The 11,680-nt window shown below is 45.5% G+C and overlaps 1 pseudogene; it reads right to left on the reverse strand.

The window, feature by feature from the left end:
* Nucleotides 1–2,305: 2,305 nt before the first annotated feature.
* On the reverse strand, nt 2,306–10,188 carry LOC118021889 (annotated as a pseudogene).
* Nucleotides 10,189–11,680: the final 1,492 nt, after the last annotated feature.

The raw sequence follows: 11,680 nt of genomic DNA on the forward strand, positions 1-11,680 counted from the left end.
TTCCATTTTTACAGGTAAGGACACTGGGCAAGCAATAGCCAGGATTACATGTGGTGGAGTCAAGAGTCTCTATTTCCTTTGTATGTCAAAAGAGGGATTGGAGTAGCTGATTTCTTAGATATCACCCAGTCTGAAAAGTCTAGGATTCTAGGCAGTCATTGATTTAACATACGTTATTGAGCATAAATATATGTTAGACAGCATGGGGTCTGAATCCTCCCTGAGAACTTATAGTTCTAGAACAGGGGAAGTAAGACAAGCACATTTTTCTTTAAAAAATTAATTGCAAACGGAGTGGCTATTAGATGTCAGGCATGTGTTAGGTGTTTGACCTGAGTTAACTTTTATCTGCACAATACCTCTTTGGGCCATTATCACCTTTTCTCAGATGAACAACTGAAGCTTGGAGAGGTGAATTGACTTGTCTGTGACTATCAGAGTGCAGTGAAATCAGAGGTTTAAAAAAAAGTTCTGTTGGAGTGGAAGTGGCAGAAGGTGAATGTCTCATTTCAGGCTCAGCTGGGCCACCTCCTCTCTCTGTCATTTAGGGATGAAGTGGAGGAGGTCAGTGCAGGCTCCAGTCTCTTAAGGCAGGGCTTCTCTGGCTCCAAGACTGTTGGCAACCCCAGGTGTCTTTCCCTCTCTCCTGAGAAAATCCATGGAGGTAGAGACTCTGGATGGATGCCCTAAGGAGTCGGTGGCTCCATGAGTAACAATCACAAAGCAATTCTCTCTTCCCAGCTTGTTCCTGAGAATGCCCAAAAGGCCCAGATATGACTGGGGACCCCTTTTCTCAGAACACCAAGATGATGCTGTCCTTACCTGGGATCCATGGCCCTGTTGTCCATATAACTATGCTGTGTTGCACCTACAAGTCTGGCAAGGTCCTTTTCCCAGGTCTTGTTCATTCCTTTCTCATTATGACCTTCTCTTTCCAGTTCTTCCTCCCCATCTAACACCACTGGGCAAACTCCTGCTCATCCGTAGTATATTCTCAGTCACCTCCTCCCAGAAGCCTTCCACAATTCTCCCAGTTTAAATGGCAGCTTCCTCTGCACTTCCTTAGCCCTTGGTTTATATCTTTATTTTTATAATCATTATTCATATTAATGTCTCCCTCAGTCACTCAGAGGTTCCTAAAGGTCAGGGGCTTGTATTTTTTAATAAACTGTATACCATTGTGCCCAGTTGATAACATTCATTCATTCCACAAATATTTTTTGAGTACAAAGGAAGCACTGTGCTAGATTTGGGGTTAGGTAAGGTAAATTTTTCCTATTACCCTGGAACCCAGAGTCTACTTCAAGAGAAAAACAATCTAACAAAAGTTATGACTCAGTGTTCTAAGTGTTATGAAAGGTACATACAAGGCACAGAATGAAACAAAAGAGGGAGGCTGACTACAGGAAATCAGGAAAGATTTTGCAAAGGAAATGCTCCAGTTGGGCTTTGCAATACAAATGGGAGCTTGTCAGGAAGACAAAGCTGTTGGAGAGGAAAGGCTTGGTAGATAGAGGGAACAGTTTGAGTAAAGGCCTAGAGGCATGAAACAGTGAGTTGAATGCAGGGAATTACACCTGTAGCATGGATGAAGAGTGGAATTCATGCAGGGGCAGTAGGTGATATAGCTGAGATTAAGGAGGTAGGGAGTGAAAGATTCTGTATGCCCTACTGAAGAGCTTGAGTTGATTCTGATAGGCAATATGGGGTGTCTGTCAAAGTCACAGACCAGTAGCCTGTTGTCACTGCCCATAGGCAGAATCTTGACGACCATGTTTTTTTTTTTTTAAGTTAATGGTCTTTTTTATTGGAAAAAAAAAAAGACTAGCATTTACAACTTGGAATGGACGTAAATTGTAATTTCTTGATCAGCAATGTTGATGCTTGTGCTGAAGTCCCACAGCCACAACCTACTCTGCTGACTCCAAGTGATGGTTTAGGAGGTTTTAAAAGCAGAGAGTCCCAAGATGCTCCCTTGGTAAGGTTTCTTTTTTTAAGAAAAAATTTGTGTGAATGGTGACAGCCTGACACCCATTTCACTCTAGGACAACGCTAAACCAACACATGCAGCATGCCACCGGGTTGAGTGTCATGGTCACCATGGGTGGGGGTGCCTGGAAGTATGAGAGGGCCGTCCTGCTAAGTGGGGCTGTGTCTAGACAGTTTATCCTTCACCCATTTTTCTGCACAGCATCTTGAGGTAAGCCAATTTTAAATGTTTTGTTTTCAGTAAATCAGCTATGACAATTTATACTAACAAATTGAACTAGAATCTATTTGAAGAAGTTTTAAATTTGTTTTTTCATTTTTAGTTTTTAATACAAATGCCTGACTGTGTTCAGTTGTCAAGCTGCATGCATGAAAAACTGGCCAGCCCAAACAGTGTATTAATCATGAGCAAATGGAAGTGCAAGGAGTCCACTAGGTGCTTCCTTATCATTAAGGTTGTACAAGTATTTATATCGTAAAACTGATGTGTAGCTTGATCTTTAGGGGACAGGACCACCAACCAATACATGCAGATTTTGTGTGTGTGGACAGAAGGTACTTTCGACATTTAGTTTTGCTATATAGAAACAGAATGAGTAAATGAGCTTTTTTTTTTTTTTGCAAGAGGTAAGTAAAAGATTCAATTTGATTCTTCTAGAAGGGGGAAAAGGAGTCGAAAGTAGGCCTTCATTTTGCACTCATCATCTGTACGACTTCTTCATAGTTGACTTGCCCATCTCCATCAATATCTGCTTCTCTGATCACTTCATCTACTTCTTCATCTCTTAGTTTTTCTCCTAAGTTGGTCATGACATGACGTAGCTCCGCCGCACTGATGTAACCGTTGCCATCCTTGTCAAAGACTCAGAATGCCTCGTGAATTTCTTCTTCACTGTCTGTATCTTTCACTTTTCTAGCCATCACAGTCAGAAATTCTGGGAAGTTGGTGCCATTACTGTCGGCATCCACCTCGTTGATCAGATCTTGCAGTTCGGCTTCTGCTGGGTTCTGACCCAGTGACCTCGTGACAGTTCCAAGTTCCTTTGTCGTGACGGTGCCATCGCCATCTTTGTCAAATAGGGAGAAAGCTTCCTTGAACTCAGCAATCTGTTCTTGGGTCAGCTGATCGGCCCTGGCGAGCGAAGGGAAGAGGAGCAGAGGGAGCCAGGGTGGCTGCACCAGTGGGTTGCCTCCGGGCTGCTGCTGCCACTGCTAAGGTGCCACGTGCGCCGCCGGCGGCCAACTGCGAGTAATGGCGCCGCGCCTGCGAGGCTCCCAGCACCACTGCCCAACCATGTTTGTTCTTGATGAGCCCACGTCCTTGGCTTGACGGGACTGGGGATGGGCATCTGGACCAACCCCAAATCCCCTCTCCCAAGATTTGTAATTAGAGCTGAGAAAGAGTTGTCCTTCTCTGGAATGGCTAATATATGGCATGTGAAATCACTAGGTAAGGTCCTTTTTTGGTTCATTAGTACAGAGGTGATAGGCTGAATTGTGTTGCCCCAAAATTCGTATGTTGAAGTCCTTAACCCCAGTGCTAACCTTAGAATGTAACTGTCTTTGGAGATAGAGTTTTTGAAGAGGTAATTAAGATTAAATGAGGTCATTGGACTGGGCCCTAATCTGGTATGACTGGCATCCTTATTAGAAGAGGAGATTAGGACACAGGCACACACAGACCGAAACCCATGTGAAGACATAGGGAGATGGCCATGGACAAGGCAGGGAGAGAGGCCTCAGAAGAAACCAACACTACTGACACTTTGATTTTAGTCTCTTCTAGCCTCCAAAATGGAGGGAAAATCCATGTCAGTGTTTAAGGCACCTACTCTGTGGTACTTCGTTATGGAAGCCCTAGTAAACTAATAGAGTGGGTTTCTAGCTAACTAACAGATTTGGGCATCGGGTTGTAGTCTGCAGAAAGATCCTGTTCAGCGGGCCCCAAAGGATGGCCCCTCCCCACCACCTCACCATCTACATGGTAACATTCTGATGCCTGGTGGTAGAGGAGGGGACTGCTTCTCTCCTCATTCTGGAAACAACACTGCTGCTGTTCCCAGATAGAATGCATGTACACTGGACGCTGATGGAAGGAAGTTTGAGCAGTTCTTTGCTCAGGGATTCAGGGTTCAGGTGTTAAGTATCAAACTATGCAGTATCTGGGGCAGCAGGGCTTCATTCTGACCATCTTGACCACAGGCACTTCTCAGAATGCCCCAGGACTTTGAGTATGTCCCATGCAGATGGTCCCCCTATCCCAATGCTCTCCTTTCTCTCCCACCCTTCTTAAGCCCTCTCCCTTTATTCCTTTTCTTCTGGAGTAACCCCACCCTCCTGCTTTCCCTCCCATTCTTGGATTCACACCCCTGTCCTTCAGCACATTCCACCAAAATCAAATCTCCATACCCACCGGTCTCTTCTGGTATCTGGCACATTTACCAGCCTTAGGCTGTCACAGTCAAGGGCTTTTCCCTTCCACCTTGGTTACTGATGTCTATAGAGGGCAGTTCCAACTCAGGGCCAGCTGGCTGGGCTGTGGAGACTGCTTTTGTTCTGTAGGTAGTTTGGAGCATCTCTTTCTATTCTAGGTTTCTGAGGCTAGTTATTCCCTAGAGTATTTAGAATGAAACTGATCTCATCACCCCAACAATTACTTTACTTCCATACTACACCCCTGCTATATACACATCCTTCTGATCTGCGTGATAATTTAATATTTCTCTTATTAACATAACTTTACATCTATTTCTTGTAAGCTAATACTCATTATGTTGTTGTTTGCCTTTTTCTTGCTCAGAGTTAAATCATAAATCCACTTGGCAGTAAGTGCTTATTCTAAGTTCCACTTACTTTGGAGCCTAGCTGGTCTTATTTTACTTAACTGTATGTATAAGCCCAGAAATGATGAGGTGGCCATAGGCTACCTACTCTGGACATGAAGGGGTTCAAAACTGAGAAGGGAGAGGTTAATGAAACAGACATCCAACATAAACAGAAGAGTGATGGAGATGGGAATAATTCTTAGTTCCAGGTCATATTCTGGTTTTAATTCCCAGAACTTTCCTGCCCTTAGATGTCTGTGGCAGAGATGGATTGCATCCTAAATGTACATCCTCCCTTCTATAGCAATAATAAACCCTAGTTTTTAGTGCAGTACATGGCTGCCTAGATTAAAGAGTACATTTCCCAGCTTCCCTTGCAACTAGGTGTGGCCATGGGACTATATTCTGGCCAATAGGATATAAGTGGAATTGATGGGTATAATTTCTCAGTTGTGCCCTAAAAGCCAAGTATTGATTCCTCACTCACCTTTTCCTTCCAGATTGTAGATGTGGTGGTGAGCAGTTTTAGACCATGCAGGTGAGAACAATACGTAGGCATGGCAGAGCAAAAAGATGGAAGGAGCCTGGGTCCTGGACAAAATGGAGTCATTGTAAGGCTGTGGCCTGCTTATATCTGGACTATTATATGGGAGAAAAATAGCTAATTTGTGTAACCTACTGTCATATGGGGGCTCTCTTATATCAATGAGATCTGTAGCCATCCTTAATACTGCAGGTGTTTTTTGGTCTGGCCACTGTCTCTTCCCACAAATTCTTCAACTCAGCCTTAAGTAAAAAAGCCCACCTTTCCTTTCTTGGTCACTCAAATGAAAGCGGTAAAGCTGGGGTTGTAACAGTCATGCTCCCTTTGGGTGAAGGCCCATGTGAATGGGAAAAATAAAGGCAGCTTTTAGAGAGAAGCAGAAATGAGAGCTATTGAGACCTGGCAGCATTTGAGCTTCTGGTTCCAGTGGTACCTGAAGCTAGATCTTCCTCCACACTTTCTGCTGTTTCCTTATGTGATCTACTAAATTGCCCTTTCAGGACGAGGCTCACTGAAATTTAATTTATTTTTCTCCCCATGCTACCAGGAGTTCCTAGTAACTCCTATAAGCCATCATAAATTACCTGTGCTCTTAAAGTTTGCTGGATTTCATGTTTATTGCTGGCTACCAATGAGTTCTATAATAGAAAGGGAGCCAGCAGTGGTATTTTTAACCAGATGAAAGATGAGTCTGATTTGCCTTCTAGGATATTTATCTGCTGGCTGGTGTGTTTATTGAATGCAGAGGTGAATTCTCAGCAGCCAGGCCTGGGCAAAGAGGATGCTACAGGACCCTGTGTTTCTGCAAGGCTTCAAACCTTCATTATTTCCAGAGTGGGATATTTCCTCTCCTTCTCCCAGAATTCCTGAAGGCTCAGACCACAGCTGCTGCCCTTTCCCAGAGAATGGTCCATGAATCACTCTGAGACTGGATAGGAGGCATGGGGATAAGGATGAGGGCTGCATTCAGAGAAAACTTTTGTATGCATCTTGAGTCAACGAAAGTCACTGAAGCAGAAAGGTTAAGTAAGTAACTTGCTCAACATCACATAGCTTTTAAAATGGGAATCCGGGACTTGATAGTAGATGTAAGCCTTAGCTTCCTGTTCTTCCAAATGGTGATAATAGTCTCCATCTCACCAGATTATTGTGAGGCTTAATGGAGATGGTGCATGTTAAGCAGATTGCCTTGGTAAATTCTCCAGAAATGGCAGCTGCAATTATTTTTATAATTATGATATTTGTACTAGACAACTCTCTGAGCCCCCTGGAGCCACAGGAGGTTGGCTCCAAGAGGTGGAAGGTAGGGCTGCCATGTTGCACAACTCCCTGCCTTAAATGTGAAGGGAGCCCCCTATAGAAGAGCCATGAATTGCAGGCATCAGCTCCAAAAGGAGATCAGAGAGAAGGGATCCTAGGGAAGATTCTACTTTATAGACTTTCCCCAAGGAAATAACTATTTCCCTCTTCTATGGGAAGCAGAAACATTTTAGTTTTCGTTCAGAGATGCCCCTTCCCCATGGTGACCCCAGCCCTGCTTCCAGCAGGAAGATGCCCTTACAGTGGGAGGTCTGACATGCTTAGAGCTGCTTGCAGGTTCTTTGAAGCTGCAGCTGCTCCCCTTCTGTGCTGCACCCCATGGGCTTCTCTGCAGCTGGGCCTTAGGCAGAGCTTTAATTAATGCTAGAAGAAGGACACCCACAGCTGCGTTTGGATTCTTCCTGGCAGCTGAGGCGAAGTCTCAGGTGCGGTAGGGGGAATCTGTCCATAGTCACACCCCTACTGAAAACCTCCTGTGTTCCACATGGCCTTCTGGGCAAAGGCCAAAATTCCTAGTGTGAGGAACAAGGCCCCATGTGACAGTGACTCATCCAGGGATTGTGGAGCACAGGCAAATTCAAACTGTTAATAAGAGGTCTACCATATTGGATCAGTGTTTATATGGCAGCAAAACCAGGAGGCATGTTTGATGAATGGTAGATGGTGACTACCAGGCAAATTTGCAAGCTGAAGATGAATGCTGAATCACTCAGGACACAAGGAATTTTGAGAAGCAGTGTAGGAAGGAGAGAAGAGAGATGAAGTGGCTGGTAGGGGTGAGGGACTTGGGCTGTTAAAGGAGGGAAATTATTGATGTTTCAGTTCTGTGTTATGCAATTTAAACCTCCTTCCCTGTGCCTCTACTGGATTTGGAGGAAGCCATCTACTTCTTATCAACAGGTTTTGGAGTGGATTTATTTTGGGGATGTGTTGAAGTACTTAACTTCGCCTCCCCATGGATGAGATCCCAGCTGTGGCGGTTGCCCATGGGAGCCCCTTACACCTGGTTACATGTGCGTTTTATTCGTGCCACAACTTAGAATAACACTACAAGGGGAGATACTTCCAGGGTGAATATTGCTCTGTAGGTATCCTACAGCATGAGAGGGGAATGACCTCAAATGTAAGCTCCATAAAGGTAGAACGTGTGCTGTCTGTTTTATTCATTTGTGTATCCATAGTGCCTCAAACAGTACCTAGCTTATAGTAGGTGCTGAATAATGAGTGCTCTGCAGTCTCCTCCATGTTACCTCTCTTCCCTCTTCTTTCACCCAGCTCTACATATTAACTCCAGTTCCAGCTTCCAGCTCTAAGAATGTGCCCTACTTTATAACTCATTCACTCATACATTCATTCAGAACATATCTTCTGAGTTTCTGTTCTGTGCCAGGCATTGTGCTAGAAGCTGGAGATACTTGTTGAACAAAACATGGAGCTTGCATAGCAGCAGGTAGAGAAAGCATCAACCCAATCATTAGATAAGAAAGTATAAAATTGGGGCGCCTGGGTGGCTCAGTTGGTTAAGCGACTGCCTTCGGCTCAGGTCATGATCCCAGGGTCCTGGGATCGAGTCCCGCATCGGGCTCCCTGCTCGGCGGGGAGCCTGCTTCTCCCTCTCCCCCTCCCCCTGCCGGTGTTCCCTCTCTCGCTGTGTCTCTCTGTCAAATAAATAAATAAAATCTTTAAAAATATATATATATATATATATAAAATTGCAGGCTGTGACAGATGCAGTGAAGGGCAAGTGCAAGGCTGTATGACTAAAGTAGGAGTTGTACTAACGCAAGTAGGTGATACATGATCTGAGCTCTGGAGGCCCCCTAAGCCACGGAAGGAAGAAAAGACTCTAAGTATGGCTGGAGTGGTTGAGAATGGTGTGGAGCATGTTGGATATGAGGTTAGATAGGTCAGCAGGGGCCAGACCCGTAGAATCTTATAAGCCATATTAAATGTTTTGTTTTGTTTAGAGAAAGAGAGAGTGTGAGGGGGAGGGGCAGAAGAGAGAGGGAGAGAGAGACTCTTAAGCAGATTCCACACCCAGTTCAGAGCCCAGAGTGGGGTTCAGTCTCACGATCCTGAGATGATGACCTGAGCCAAAATCAAGAGTCAGACGCTTAACCGACTGAGCCACCCAGGCACCCCCATTTTAAATGTTTTGGTCTTTATCCTAGAAACAGTGTGGAGCCATTGAAGAATTTTAAGCAAGGTAGAGATGTTTGACATGATCAGGTTTGCTTTATGAAAAGATCCTTCTGGCTGCAAAGCTTTTTTGAGCTCCCTGCTGCCTGTCCCCACCCCACAAACCAGTCTGGGACCATGTAGTTACTTTGTTGGCGATAAGGACAGCCACAGTAGGTGACTGAAATCTCAGCCATGTATTTATTGACTCTTGGTTGCTGTTCATAATGAACTCTCAGCTTCCCTGGGGTGCCTGAGTAGATTTGCTGAGAAGAGGAAGAAGTGGTGGGGGACTTCGAGGATGGATATGGGGCTCTGTGTTCTGTTCTCACATCTGTCTCTCTCTATTGACACCGGCTGCCAGGATGATATATTAGAATTCAATAAGCTTCTCTCATCTTTTCCTAGAAAGGGAAGGACTGTCAGGGGGAGAAGCAGGCCCCTTGCCATCAATGAAGGGGGAGGCAGTTCAAATGACTCATTCTATTAAGTAGCAGGGGGAACCCACGGTTGGTGTAAGGCCATTGTGGTGTTATTAATTCCAGTCCTCATTTGGAATGTTTAACCTTGGTGATTCTGGCAGCAGTGAGACCTGAAAACCCTAAAACCTAAGTTGAATGAGAGCATCACGGTCTCTCTGCTCTAGGAACCAGGATGGAAAGCCTTTTTGCTCTCTCTACCTAAGATTCTGATTCCAGGAGTAGGAGCAATGTCCCAGGAAAATGAGGGGGATCAGGCAATGCTGTATCCATCGTATCTCTTGCCCAGGAACGGCTCTGATAATGTCCTGTGCTGATGGAGGGCTTACGTGGCACTTGACTCACAAAGTGAGACAGAGCACATTTGGTTCAACCAGAATTGCTCTTTAGAAGAGGAAACTTTGTTGGGAAAACACACTGGCTCGTGTTCATTGCTCAAGCTCATTCTTGGAAGCACCTGGGTGGATTTCCAGGGTTGCTATGGGGAGGAGGGGAGTGACAAGAGGGGAAGGCAATAAGGTTCAGGCAAGATGATGATAGTGATTTAGTGGAAAGCTACTTGCTTTGTGATGTGATCCTTTCCTATGACCCAGCCAGCAAATTTCTGAGAGTTCTCAAAAATCACTAAAGGGTCAGTGGGATTTGATTTGGCATATAAACTGGAGAAGAGACTGAACTCTGCATCTTGGATATTCCAGAGTGAGCCTGGGTGGGCTGGCTTTGGTCTTGTGCTCACTTCTGGACCAACGGTGATGACAGAGAGAATGTGAAGCTCTGCTTAGCTTGGGCCTGTCACAGCTCTATGGCTGGAAAGGGGCATGGAGTCCCACCAGAGCCCATAGGCAGAGAGCATGCAAGGCAGGGCCTTCACCTATAGGACCCTTCTTGCCATTTGCCTTCTCTGTGTCTCTTAAGCTTTTGCCTTCTGTTTCTCTCTCTCCCTCCCTCCCCCCGCCCTCTTTCCTGTTTCTTCATCTACTGCCATCAGTGGTAACCACAGCTACCCAAAACTGGGAGCTAATGTATGTCAGGCCCTGTGCTACATAATTGACATCAGTTATCTTATTAATCCTCACAACAACCTTGTGAAGAAGGGACTTATTCCCATTTCATATAAGGAAACTGAAGCACAGAAAGAGTACCCACATGTCCATCCAAAGTCATGTAGCTGGTACGGGACAGGGAGGTACCAGTAGGATTTTACACCCAGGTTTATCTGGCCAGTGTTCATGCTTGCAGCCTTGGCTGAGCTGCCCCTGCTTCTCCTTCCCTCACCTGGAGAGAGGAACAGATAAAGCTCTTCTGGGAGAGAAGGTCTGGTTAGATCTGGCTGGTTCCACCCAATATAGAGAATCCTGAGCCAGGACACCGCCTCAGACCCTTCCTTGGATCTGCAAGTGCTGCCTGGAACCGTGACTCTGATCTCTGGTATAGTCTCTTGTGACCTGGGGCAGCTTACATGACCCAAGCCCAGTGACTTGAATGGAAGGAACTGCCTCTGGCCAATTTCTCAGGATGGTGACAGGAGAGAAGTGTCTGGGAAGGCAGATGGTCCTTCAGCAGGCTCAAAAGTTCCTCAGTTTGGCCAAATCCAAGGACTTGACAACTTGATGTTCTCAGACTAGTGAACTAGCTAGTCTGGTGTCCCCTGTTTTGCAGATGGAGAAACTAAGGCCCTAAGAAGGAATTCAATTAGCTAAGACCTCATATAGGAAGTCTGTGACAGGAGATCTCTAGACACAGATTCTAGGGCTCTTTCTGCCACAAAGGATTGGCCCCCAGCCCCAGACTAGGAGAGAGAATTAGAAATGCCATCCTCACACACTTGGCAACAGAAAGTTTCTTAACTTTCTTCTTTTCCACCTGGGCTCACTCTGCCCACCCTCTCAGAGTTTTTCTGTTCAGAAAAAGAAATCCAGTCTCATTCTGATGTTTTATTAACGCAGACTGCTGGTGTTTCAACAATATTAATTAGGGCTGAATTTTACTATATTCAAACCACAGGGAGCACCACGAAAAGGGAGCCACTGAGCAAACACAAGGATCAAATGAACAGATTAATTAAATATCACCACGTGGGCAACTTGAGGCAGGCCAGCCTGCAGCTCCTCCCTCCCTGATGCAGATGGGGAGCATGGAGGCGGAACACAGGAACTGGGGGTATACATGTGGCCGAGTGGCTTAAGGCGTAAGAGTAAGTTTCAATGTGACACCAGCCACCAGTTCTTCTTCAGCCAAGGATTTGGTTTCCTTTGTTAAAGGCAGAATGTACAGGGAGCATCCCCCACCCCGCCCCGTTTAGTCATTGCTTTCCCAATCCCCTTCCCCCACCCCCAAGATATATG

Source organism: Mirounga leonina, unplaced genomic scaffold (genome assembly GCF_011800145.1).
Source record: "Mirounga leonina isolate KUSES-001 unplaced genomic scaffold, KU_Mleo_1.0 Mir_175, whole genome shotgun sequence".
Taxonomy (NCBI): domain Eukaryota; kingdom Metazoa; phylum Chordata; class Mammalia; order Carnivora; family Phocidae; genus Mirounga; species Mirounga leonina.